Genomic DNA, 12257 nt, shown 5'->3' with positions numbered 1-12257 from the left:
CTTTTTTTGTATACTCTATTTATTCTCTTTATTTATACTTGATGTTGATACATAACTTACTGTTCTATTTTTTTACTGTTTAGAAGTATGGCTGATTTGGAGCTGTTTTCCCGATTGTTCGCCAATAGAGAGGAACCTGCTGGCGATAGGGTGAATATGTGCTTTAAGCTCAATACGATCAAGGTTGTGCTGAAAGCTCTTACGCCTGAAGAGATTGAAACCATTAGGCCTTGCTTCGGGAAACTTCTTGATGTCTACTCCAAACATGTCTTCTCTGGCAAATTGGCTCACTTCCTGTTAACCCGCCAGCTTAATGTTGTCAGTGGACAAAATTCAAAAAAATTTCCATGTACTTGTTTCATTCCATTGCTTTCACGATTGTATAGTATCTAGTTTTTATTTGTATTTTTCTCCCTTCCCTCACTAAGAGCATGATTATAGGGGGTATGTTAGCAAAATCTTAGCAAAATCTTAGCAATAAAAGTGATTATATTTAATCAATTTCCTCCTTTAACACTAACAGACGTTCCTTAGCTAAGGAACGAAAGTTAGGCTTAAGAGACGGTCACGTGGCGAAAACAGAGAAACGAGAGCCGATTTCGGGAAACTTCAATCGGAAACATCGGAGACTCCGGTGATGTTTATGACGCGGGGTGTCCACGGCGAAGAGGAGAAGCTCTAATCGGCGAGTTTGGCAAATCGAAATCGAAGAGACTGTTCACAAGATCTCCGATTTTTTTAACAAATCGGAGTTATTCCTTCACCAATCGGTTCGAAAAGGTAGGAATCTGTCTCTGCATGTATGAATTGATGTTGTTTGAGTATGGGGATTATTGTTTCGATTAAATCCGATTGTTTTCTCCGATTGTATTGTTGCATCAGTGTTGATTATTGTTTGGATTAAAACTTTGTGGGATCTTAATTTTATTCTATAATTTGATTAGTTTTTGTTGCTATACCTCAGATTGTTAGGTTTCGTTGAGATTTATTTGTTGAAAATTGATGTGTTATTAAAGGTGAAAGAAAGCCTAGAGGGATACAGAAAAAATCTGCAGAGCACTATTTAATAGTTGGTTTTGTGGGTTTCTTGTTATTTTCGTGAGATTTGAAAAATCTGGGTTCGTGAATATTTGTTTTCTTTGTGTAGATGGTGAAGTTTTTACAAAACATGTGATCCTAGTTAGTTATTTCCTCACTAGTGTCAAACTACTCTTGCTTAGCTTCAAAAGTTATATTTACAGCCAAAGTTTGAGTTAGTCCTCGGTTTCTCTTATAATGTTTCTTTCGTGTTTATGCAGAAAAAAAGTGCTTCATTAACCAGCTATGGAGTCCAAATGAGACATGAGAAGTGGATGTTCCCGTCGAGGAAGTTCCTCTTGAGCTTCCTAAACCAGCTTTATCGGATTCATGGCTGCTTTCCGTTGCATTTTACTTTGGTATACGTTTTGGGTTTGGTAAAAAACGAGAGCCAAGGTTCCAAGTCTGTCAAGTTGCATCTCAAATGCCCTTCCTAAGATGTACTATGATTTCTACAATGGAGGAGCATCGGAGAGATTATCACAATCGGAAAGATGTACTATGATTCCTAAGATAAAGTTTTGAAGATGAAAGGAGATTATCATAGATACTTGGCTGAGTTCAAATCTGGTCAAGAGAGGAAATATGCTGCAGAACATAAAAGGACAGTACTTTGATTATGCAGCTTCTTCGTGATAACCTCACTCTCTGGACTTCTGACATGGCCGCATAACATAAGACATGTTTTGTTGCTTCTTATCTGTATTTGTTGTATTCTTTAAGCTTTTGACAAAACTCAGCTTCATTAATCTGTGAATTGTTTGTTTTACTTCAGTAATATGTGAAAATTCTTTTTTACACCATGAACACAAAAGACTACAACGTGTGGATTCAATGTTTCTCATTAAGGTAAGTGGTTCAAGGATTCTTCAATTTAATTCTGAGCTCTATATTTCTTCATACCTTCATACACTTAAGATCTCCAACTTAAGATACTACCATTGGACAATGCCAAAAATTAAAACTCTTATCCAATCTCTTAAGTTTAAAATTTTCAAAATTATTAATAAAATAAGGCTAAGAGCCAATATTAACATACCACCAATAATGTTGCTCTAAATTCCTTCTCTATATCCACAAATCTATTTAGATCCTTAAGAAGACTATAGATCTGCTCCTCCAGCAATTCCATCATTGATTCTGCTCCTCCAGATTCATACAAGAGGGATTTTCCTAGAAATCTCAAAGAAGGAAAGTGGTACTTTCTTTGGGATTTTGATGTGATCCCACCTTCATCCCATGAAAGGAACTCTAATCATCCTTACCAACTTTCTTTTAATAAGAAGACAACTATGGCTTACTACAAAAAGAAATACACTTCCGAATTCCTGCAGTGTCTTGATTTTCCAAGGATCAATAATCCATCAGAAGAAGAGAAGCAATTCGTTGTTGGTAAGATTCTGGATTAGAGTTTCAAATTTTTTATATTATTTTTTATTTACTCTTATAGCCTAATTTTTGACTTATTCCCATATTTAGATGTTGTTGGAGTGGTTAGGAGTGTCTCTCCTATTGGAAGACTACTTGAAGGAGGCAGTGATTTGGATTCAAGCTATGTTACTTTCACATTAAAGGACCTTGCGTAAGTTTTATTGGAAAATCAATATAGTCTACGTCTATATGAGTTGTATTAGTTAACAGATTTTCAAAAGTGTCATTATATTTTTATTATGTATCATTACATGTAGTGGCCATTCCATTAATTGTGTTGCAAAAGGAAGTTTCTGTGAAGAATTTGTTAGGAAGTATTCTACAAGAATAAGTGATGTGAATTATCACAATCAACCAATCATGGTTGTTCTGCGTTTTTGGAGGATATCAGAGTTTGGAGGTGATGTTCTCCAAACAAATTTTAAGATTCGTAATCCATATTTGACTGTTTATATAGCCAACAAATTTCAGTACATACTAATTATGGAATTTTTTGTGTTTTTAGGTAAACCTTGCTTGATTACGAAAGGAGGTTGTCCAAGAATGTTCATCGATGAAAATTTCGCTGACATTAACAGAGACTGCTACATGTATTTCCACAATCTATATGAAATTTAAATTGGTTTATTTATACACAAGTTTTTATATTCTTATGTTAGTTATATTTATTTTCGCAGCTGCTTTTTCACTGCTGGAAATAAAGAAACAACATCCTCAGATAATGACAATGTTTCTGATGAAGAGGGTGATTCTAACTAAGATTTGCAGCTGTGTGGATGGCATCAAGAAAATTCCACCTATGTTATGATCTATCTTGGACTTCCTTTAATGCTTTGTTTTGTTAACTTTTTTAAGCAATGTGCTATTCCCGTATCTGTAAAATTAGACTCTTAGGTTCAGTTGTTTTTTATTTTGCTTATCTGTGTTTTACTTTTATTTTGCTTAATTCCTAAGCTTTCTTGGAAAAAAGCATTGCTTAAATCGATTATTAGCACAAGCTATGAATATCCTTTTTTATGTTAATTATGTTTTTAAATTTCAGAGAACAGAAAGAATTTTTTATATTGAGCAAAATATACTTTAAGCTGATCCTTGTGAATGACACTAACCTCAATAATAGGTTGATGATCCGAGATCCTTGCTCCCTATTGTTTGATATTCTTATCATAATATATCCTGTCAATCATGAAAGTATATAATTTAGTTAGTAACTACTTCTAAAAAAATTTAACTTACTCAAAAATTTAACTTACTCAACTATCAATCATTCTGAATGATGCTGACCTGAATAATAAGCCAGTGATGCTCCAAGATTATTGCTTCCTGTTGTTTGATCTTCTCATTTAGTATATCCTGTCAATCATGATAGTATAGAATTTAGTTACTAATTACTTATAAAGAATCTTAAATTACTCAATTTTTAAAAAAGATAGTTTCAAATATTTAATATATCGACAGATCTAACAAGATTTTATTCTCATATCTGGTACAATAGTATTTATCCAAGCTTTAGTCATTCTCCAACTCAGATGCATAAATTCTCATACAGTAAAAAAACTCGCTTTGTTATATTCTTATACTACGGAACAAATTCAAGATTTTGATAAGGTAAAACAGAGCATAGAAGTTATACTATCAAACATCTACATTTATATTCCTACAAATTTTGTATATCATCACATCTGTGTTACAATCTATCCTATTTTTTCCTCAGGAAATCACATTTTCATGAGGAAGAAAAAAGAAGCAAGGGGTCAAATTGATCCTCATGTCACTCAAACTCCTGTTAGAATAACACCAACATCTACTGTAATCGATGAAAACAATGTTCCAGGTTCAGGAGAAAGTAATGTCAGCAATAATGTTGCAGTCAATTCAGTTTTTAGAAGAGTTTTGGGAGACATATCGAACTCACCACGCAATACCTCTGGACAATCACCATCTAACCAAAGAACACCGTTGTCGTCCACTGCAATAGACAATTTAAATCAGAGAAGCACTCCTTATCATAACCGTAATGCAAAGAGGTCAAGAAATATCTCACCTATTTCATGTAAGTAATAATATTGCTCTGAGAATTATGTTTAGAACCTATTTCATTTATTTGACATAATATAGAGAGCTAATTCTATAAACAGTATTTAAGGAGTCAGGTACTAAATCCAATACATCCCAGATTACCTCAACTCAAATCAATGATTCTCCTCTCTTGAGTCAATCTTCTTATACGCATAATGATGCTTATGCTCCTGCATCTTCTGCCAAAAAAAGAATCAAAGGAAATTTATCAGGTTATAAATCATTATTAGTACTATATCACATTATTTTTTTGTGGATGATGATGTCTTAAGAGATAGATGTTAATATCTATGACTAATACATATAGGGATTTATCATTTGGTATTTGTCTACAGGTACTACAAGAGGATCCGGATCATCAATACAAAACAATCAGTTTTATGATGATCTCCTTCACTCTCATCAGAGTTATGTAGAAGATAATGGTAACAGTTCAGATACAGATGAAGATGCTGATTTTTCAAATTATGAAGCTTCCTCACAAGGTAAGACCTTTGTCATGTTTTAAAAATCTTATAAAGAATCATATTTTTAAAATTTGTTTCCAATATTAATAGGAGACTATGAAGACAACAACCAAGAAGATTTCTTTTTTAGTAGTGAAGAAGATTATTCATCAAATGCATCCTCAGATGAAGATGACCGTGTTGACGACGTTTCTCAAATCACAGATGACATTATTTATCAAGCTAAAGATAAATTTGACATACTTACTATGTTTGAAAAGGCTTTTGGAAAACCAAATCCTTTACCTACTAATCGTCACAACAGAAAGAGTGGTACAATATACATATTAACTCAATCATGAGACTCAATTTTAAAAATTCAGTACAATACTATAACCTATATTAATTTTTTGGTTTTTTTAGCTTATGTCGATGAAGGTGATCCAGTTCATAGTTGTGACAAATGTGGTGCTATTTTTTGGTATGGGGAACGCCTAAACAAGAGGAGGAATACCAACAATCCTAAATTTTCTTTGTGCTGTATGCAAGGTCAAATCGTATTACCATCCTTTAAGGATTCACCTGAATTATTATGGCATTTGCTTACCAGTAATGATGAACTCTCAAGACATTTTAGAGAAAACATCAGACCTTACAACATGATGTTCTCATTTACATCTATTGGAGGTAAAATAGATCATTGTCTTACTAAGGGTCGTGGGCCGAAGATGTTTGCAATTCAAGGTGAAAACTACCATCTCATAGGTGCTCTGAAGCCTAAATCTGGTGACTATCCAAAGTTTCAACAGCTTTATATTGTAGATACTGAAAACGAGGTTGACAACAGATACAACATAATGAGGTATTTTCTCTCTTACTCACTCTTCTTTATAAGCTAATTTACTTTAGTTTATCACTAATATATCTGATAACCCAAACTATGTTTATTTAGTAAAGGGAAGGAATCTGAAAACGACCAGGGAAAGAACAGGTTCAAAAAGGAAATCATCGACAGTATCATCAAGCTTTTAGATCAAGTCAATCCTCATGTTCAGGCGTTTAGAACTGCAAGAGACAGATTTAATACAAACGCAGAAGAGCCTTTTCATATGAGAATTATTGCCGCTCACACCGGTGATGGCAGGAATTATAATATGCCATCAGCATCTGAAGTTGCTGCCTTAATTCCAGGGGATTTTGATGAAAATATGGATAAACGTGATATTGTTCTACAGAAAACTTCTGGGAAGTTAAAAAGAATAAGTGAACTGCATAAATCCTACCTTGCTCTACAATATCCTCTGTTATTCGCACGCGGGGAAAATGGTTATACTCTTGGTATCAAGAAAGCTAAAACAAATGGCCGTGTCAGTGACAAGGAACAGAAAGATGTAAGTATGAGACAGTGGTTTGCATTCCGTCTTCAAGAAAGGAAACATGAGAAACATGTCTTACTTCGTTCCAAGCGCTTGCTTCAGCAGTTCATTGTTGATGCTTACACTATGATTGAGTCAAACAGGCTCAGATATATTAAGAAGAATCAACCAAAGTTTCGGAGTTCTAACTTAGAATCTATTCAGAATGCGTCTAATGCTGGAAACAATGATTTGGAAAATCAAGGTAAAGAATTTAGGATTCCAGCTTCTTTTACAGGGGGACCACGGTACATGACCAACAATTATCTGGATGCAATGGCTATTTGCATACACTTTGGATTTCCAGATCTTTTCATAACATTTACTTGCAATTCAAAGTGGCCTGAAATAGTTAGATTCTGTAAAGAGAGGAATTTGAAGCCTGACGATAGACCAGACATCATTTCTAGGATATTCAAGATGAAGTTAGATAACCTAATGTATGATCTAACTACCAAGAAGCTACTTGGGAAGACAGTTTCAGGTATTTATTATTTGAATCTGTTATCTAAATTATTAGCACCTATCATTTATATATCCTAAATGTTTAATGATTTATATGTTATGTTTTTTTTTTTCGCAGCAATGTACACAATTGAGTTTCAGAAAAGAGGCCTTCCACATGCGCACATATTGTTGTTCATGCATGCCACCAGTAAGTTTGCTACAGCAGAAGACATTGATAAAGTTATATCTGCTGAAATTCCAGATAAGGTGAAAAAACGAGAACTGTATGAGGTCGTTAAAGACTGTATGATTCATGGGCCATGTGGTGCTGGTTTTCCTAATTCACCATGTATGGTGAATGGTAAATGCTCTAAGTTTTTTCCAAAAAAGATTACCAACAATACTAGGGTTGATGATGATGGGTTTCCAGTTTATAGAAGACGTAACACTGGTATTTACATTGAGAAGAATGGTTTTCAGTGCGATAACCGTTACGTGATCCCATACAACGAGAAGCTATCCCTTCGTTATAATGCGCACATTAACGTTGAGTGGTGCAACCAATCAGGGTCAATAAAGTATCTGTTTAAGTATGTTCATAAAGGTCATGACCGTGTCACATTTGTTGTTGAGCCACGTGACAAGGATACTGCAAATGCTGATTCTAATCCAAATCCGGGAAAGACTACTGGTACCAAGGGAAAGGACGAAGTTCAAGATTTTTTTGATTGCAGGTTATTTCATTATTATCGTCATTACTTTAGAAGTCATATATATCATTCAGGCAACTATATGAATTGTAACTTATTTTGTTGTATATTTTTTATAGGTACGTATCTGCTTGCGAAGCTATGTGGAGAATTTTCAAATTTCCTATACACCATCGGACTACACCAGTTGTTAAACTTTTCTTCCATGAACAAGGAAAACAACCAATTTATTACAAGAAAGGTGAAACAACAGAGAGTGTTATGACTCGATTAAGTACTGAAGCTACACAGTTTTTGGCGTGGTTTCAGCTTAACAAGAAGATTCCAAATCCAATAGTCAATTCAAATCGGAAAAAAAAACCAAAGAAAGCTCCAGATCCAACAAACCTTTGATATGAAGAAATTCCAAATATGTTCACTTGGAATGGCAAAGAGAAAAAATTCTCACCAAGAGAAAGGGGATTTGCTATTGGAAGAATTAACTTTGTTCCACGTGCAATAGAGGATGCTTATTATTTGAGAATACTCTTAAACATCTGCAGAGGTGTTACATGTTATAATGATCTCAAAACTGTGAAAGGTGTTGTTCACGAAACCTTCAGGGATGCGGTTTTCGCTTTAGGTTTGCTAGATGATGACAAGGAGTACATAAAGGGTATTAAAGATGCCAATTTTTGGTGCTCTGCAAAATATGTTCGTAGGCTATTTGTCATCATGCTTCTTTCAGACAGCTTAAGCAAACCAGAGATGGTGTGGGAGACAACCTGGAAGATTCTATCAGAGGATATAGAACGCAGAAAAAGAAAAGAATGGAAACGACCAGGTCTCTCTCTTATATCATTTTTTTTTCTATTGTTGTGTGATTGAATTGGATATCAATTTCCTTTTAAACCGTTAATTATTCGTATGATGGATTTCATATCTATTTCTAATTTATCTTATTGTTATGTTTTTATTAAATTTGCAGATCTTATTCTAAGTGATGAGGAAAAAAAGGAATTTTGTTTACAAGATATAGCCAGGCTGCTAACCAAAAATGGAACTTCACTTACAAGATGGAGACAGATGCCACAAGTTTCTTCGGAAGATGTACAAAAATGCAACCATTTTTTGTTGGATGAACGCAAGTACAACCGTGAATATTTGCAAGAAAAGCATGACGAATGGTTGGCTAAGGTGACTTCAGAGCAAAAGAAGATATATGATGAGATAATGGATGCTGTGACACATGACAAAGGCGGAGTGTTTTTTGTTTACGGTTTCGGAGGTACTGGGAAAACTTTTCTCTGGAAGTTACTCTCTGCTGCTATTAGATCAAAAGGAGACATATCTTTAAATGTCGCATCTAGCGGCATTGCTGCTCTGCTATTAGATGGCGGTCGAACTGCACACTCAAGGTTTGGAATTCCTTTAAATCCTAATGAGTCGTCTACATGTAACATTTCACGTGGAACAGATCTTGCTGAGTTAGTTACAGAGGCTAAACTTATTATTTGGGATGAAGCTCCTATGATGAGCAAGCATTGCTTTGAGTCTTTGGATAGAACTTTGAGAGATATTATAAATAATCCAGATGATAAGCCTTTTGGTGGGAAGGTTATCGTTTTTGGAGGTGATTTCAGACAGGTATTACCAGTGATCAATGGTGCTGGTAGGGAGGAAATTGTTTTTGCTGCATTAAATTCATCTTATATATGGGAGCATTGCAAAGTTTTGGAGCTAACAAAAAACATGAGACTTCTCGCAAACATTAGTGAGCATGAAAAGCGCAATATCGAGGAATTCTCAAAGTGGATATTAGATGTTGGGGATGGTAAAATTGCTCAGCCTAATGATGGAATTGCTCAGATTGATATCCCAGAAGAGTTTCTCATTACTCAGGATCATGATCCGGTCGAATCAATTATACAGGCTGTTTATGGAAATAATTTTATGGATGAGAATGATCCTAAGTTCTTTCAAGGAAGAGCTATTCTTTGTCCTACTAATGAAGATGTGAACTCCATAAATGAGCATATGTTGAACATGGTGAATGGTAACTACTTCCATCAACATCTGTTAGTATTTTTTAAGTTAGCTAATTAAATTTCAAAACAGCTTTATTAGTTATTTACAATTGTTTTCCTTCTGTCTGTAGGTGAAGAAAGAATCTACCTAAGCTCTGACAGTATAGACCCTGCTGATACAAGTTCTACAAATAATGAGGCTTATTCTCCTGATTTTCTAAACAGTATCAGAGTTTCTGGATTGCCTAACCATTGTTTGCGCCTTAAAATTGGTTGTCCAGTCATGTTGATCAGAAACATGGATCCTAACAAAGGTTTATGCAATGGGACAAGACTACAGATCACTCAAATGGCAGATACAGTTATCGAAGCTAGAGTTATTACAGGTAATAAAGTTGGTAAGACTGTTCTTATTCCTAGGATGCTCATAACACCATCAGATGCAAGACTGCCTTTCAAAATGAGACGTAGGCAATTTCCCCTATCTGTAGCTTTTGCCATGACCATAAACAAGAGTCAAGGACAGACACTAGACAATGTTGGACTTTATTTGCCTAGGCCGGTTTTTTCACATGGGCAACTATATGTGGCAATATCTAGAGTGACGTCAAAATCAGGTTTGAAGATTCTTATCACCGACAAGAAAGGTAAACCTCAGACCAAAACAATGAATGTTGTTTTTAAAGAAGTCTTCCAAAACCTTCGTTAAGCCAGTACTGAAAAAGAGAAGATTTGATAGCTTTTCATTCAGGTAACTTTCAACACTAATTATAACTTATTTCTGTATTTTAGTTAGTCTAATGTTTTTGTGCAGATTACAACTGACTAATTATGCATTTAGGAATTAAATTTTATTATTTCTATCATTTGCAGGTTTTGAACATCATAGCAGTGCTTAAACGATAACACAGAAGATGCAGTCATTAATCTTTTGTTGAATAAGAGTTGGAAACAAACTCATTTCAAATTTCTTTAATTCTTTAGATTTCAATTGAAACTCTGATGTTATATAAACTTTCCTATAACTCTGCTTAATTTTTAAATTCATTGAACATTTATTTCATTATTAATCAAATGCATCAAATCAACATGTTTTGAAAGACTTAATGAGTTATGTTTCTAAAAGCTTTATGAGTTAGGTAGCCGTACTAACCTTAATAGTCTGTTTCAACAGAGCTCATTGCATGCCTTCTCATAATTTTTGTTTAGATTGTCTTCATTAGATTGATTTACTCTTTCTCCATGTACATGTCTGTACCAAAAACCTGCACATAATTTCATATTCAGATTAGAGATAGCTTCTCGCGCTTGATCCTTAATTGATATCAATTGTTGAATCTGAAAAAAGTTAAGATTGCAAAGCATATGGTTTATAATCTATATTTGAACCAATGTAAAACACAGTCATAAGATTAGATCCAATCAAGATTTTCCATATTGAATTACATTATTTTGAATCCACGATAAACAAATTGTCTCTATAATTTGTTGAATTCCTTACAACATAACGATTCAATCACTAATCAATTGAAGAACAATATTCATCGATTTTTTATAATAGATACGATTAAACCTGAGAATTCGATGTACCTTTAAGACGAATTTCTAATTCCACTAATCTGGAACATAATCGATGAACTATAGTTCTTGATTTCTTCAATTCCGAAATTGTTTCAGAGGAATGAAATTGCATGGATTTATCAATCTGGGAAGCTCAATTAAGAAGAATTAGAAATCAAAATCGTCGAAAGATGTTTATTACAAGGATGCCGACTTCTCTCCGTTATCAGAAATCGGAGACGAAGCAGTAGCGGTCCTTTTTTTGTTATTTCATTTTTTTGCTGTCTTTTTTTTTTTTTCGAAAACATTATTTTTATGTTTTTTAAATCATTTATGCTATTATTAAAACAAAAACAAAGTTGATTACTTAAAGATTGGGCCTATTTTTATTTTGCAACTTTAATATTTTGAACCCAACTTGGCCCAATTTTATATATATCTCTCAACATTTTTATATACTTTAAAATATTATCTAATCTTTTATTAAGAAAATAATTTTCACACATAAATAAATATAATACAACATTTAATCCTATTAACAAATAAAATTACACATGCTATGATATAAATTTTATAATTTTGATTTTATTTTATTATTTGCTTTTTAATACACCTTTACAATTTAATTTTTTTAAAAAAAAATTCACACCCGTGCTATAGCACGGGTTATGATCTAGTTACCTATTATATGGGAAGTACATCCTATAATCGTAACGTTGATTTTGTAAGAAATTACAATATATGCTATTAGAAATCTCTAATCATAATCTTTTTAATTCCATGTCACTGATATATATTAACGGGTCAACGGGTCACACAGGTTTAAAATTATTAAAGAGATTTTGTTTAGATTTTATAATTGTTATAGATAAAATTTATAAAGAAAATGTTGTTATTCACGTATGATAAAAGTATTCACTAATCAAAAAATATAAATAGATCGTTTTTATTTACCTTAATCACGCATCAAATATAATTTGTTATTCAGTTTCCAGAAAATCCTTTGAAAATATTGTTGGTAGTTATAATTTGTTTAGATTTAGATATAAATTCGTGCTATTAAAATTTAATTAATAAAATTTTTAC

General features: G+C 33.3%; 2 long non-coding RNA genes across 2 annotated transcripts; both read left to right on the top strand.

The window, feature by feature from the left end:
• Positions 1 to 445: 445 nt before the first annotated feature.
• On the top strand, positions 446 to 1921 carry LOC110228847. The gene is made up of 2 exons (XR_002332322.1): positions 446 to 780; positions 1299 to 1921. It is a non-coding gene; the product is annotated as an uncharacterized LOC110228847 (long non-coding RNA).
• A 403-nt stretch (positions 1922 to 2324) lies between these two features.
• Positions 2325 to 3424, top strand: LOC110228857. The gene is made up of 3 exons (XR_002332333.1): positions 2325 to 2469; positions 2557 to 2908; positions 3014 to 3424. It is a non-coding gene; the product is annotated as an uncharacterized LOC110228857 (long non-coding RNA).
• The last annotated feature ends 8833 nt before the right edge of the window (positions 3425 to 12257 follow it).

Source organism: Arabidopsis lyrata, assembly GCF_000004255.2.
Source record: "Arabidopsis lyrata subsp. lyrata unplaced genomic scaffold ARALYscaffold_4, whole genome shotgun sequence".
Taxonomy (NCBI): Eukaryota; Viridiplantae; Streptophyta; class Magnoliopsida; order Brassicales; family Brassicaceae; genus Arabidopsis; species Arabidopsis lyrata.
Note: the sequence above shows the minus strand (reverse complement) of the source record. Positions and strands in the feature narration are given on the sequence as shown.